This window comes from Antrostomus carolinensis, unplaced genomic scaffold (genome assembly GCF_000700745.2).
Source record: "Antrostomus carolinensis isolate BGI_N321 unplaced genomic scaffold, ASM70074v2 scaffold18420, whole genome shotgun sequence".
NCBI classification, from domain to species: Eukaryota; Metazoa; Chordata; class Aves; order Caprimulgiformes; family Caprimulgidae; genus Antrostomus; species Antrostomus carolinensis.
Genome location: NW_010290857.1, coordinates 2494 through 2831, shown reverse-complemented (window position 1 = coordinate 2831; position 338 = coordinate 2494).

The window sequence follows — 338 nt, the reverse complement described above, 5'->3', positions numbered from 1 at the left end:
TGGTGTCCCAGCCGGTGCCCGTGTCTGCCCATAGCTGGGAACAGTGTTATTCTGCAGCCAGTCCTCGTTTTGGCAAATGCTGACATTTCAGGTTGCCCAAGGAAGCTGTGGCTGCTCCTCCCTGGAAGTGTTGAAGGCCAGGCTGGATGAGGCTTTGAGCAACCTGGTCTAGTGGAAGGTGTCCCTGCTGCTGGCAGGGGGGTTGGGACTGGATGAGCTTTCAGGTCCCTCCCAACCCAAACCAGTCTGGGATTCTGTGATTCTGTGATTCTAGGTGGCTGAGCAGGAACCAGATTTCCAGAAGTTTTCTGTCACTTGGCAGAGATCAGCCCTGGGTT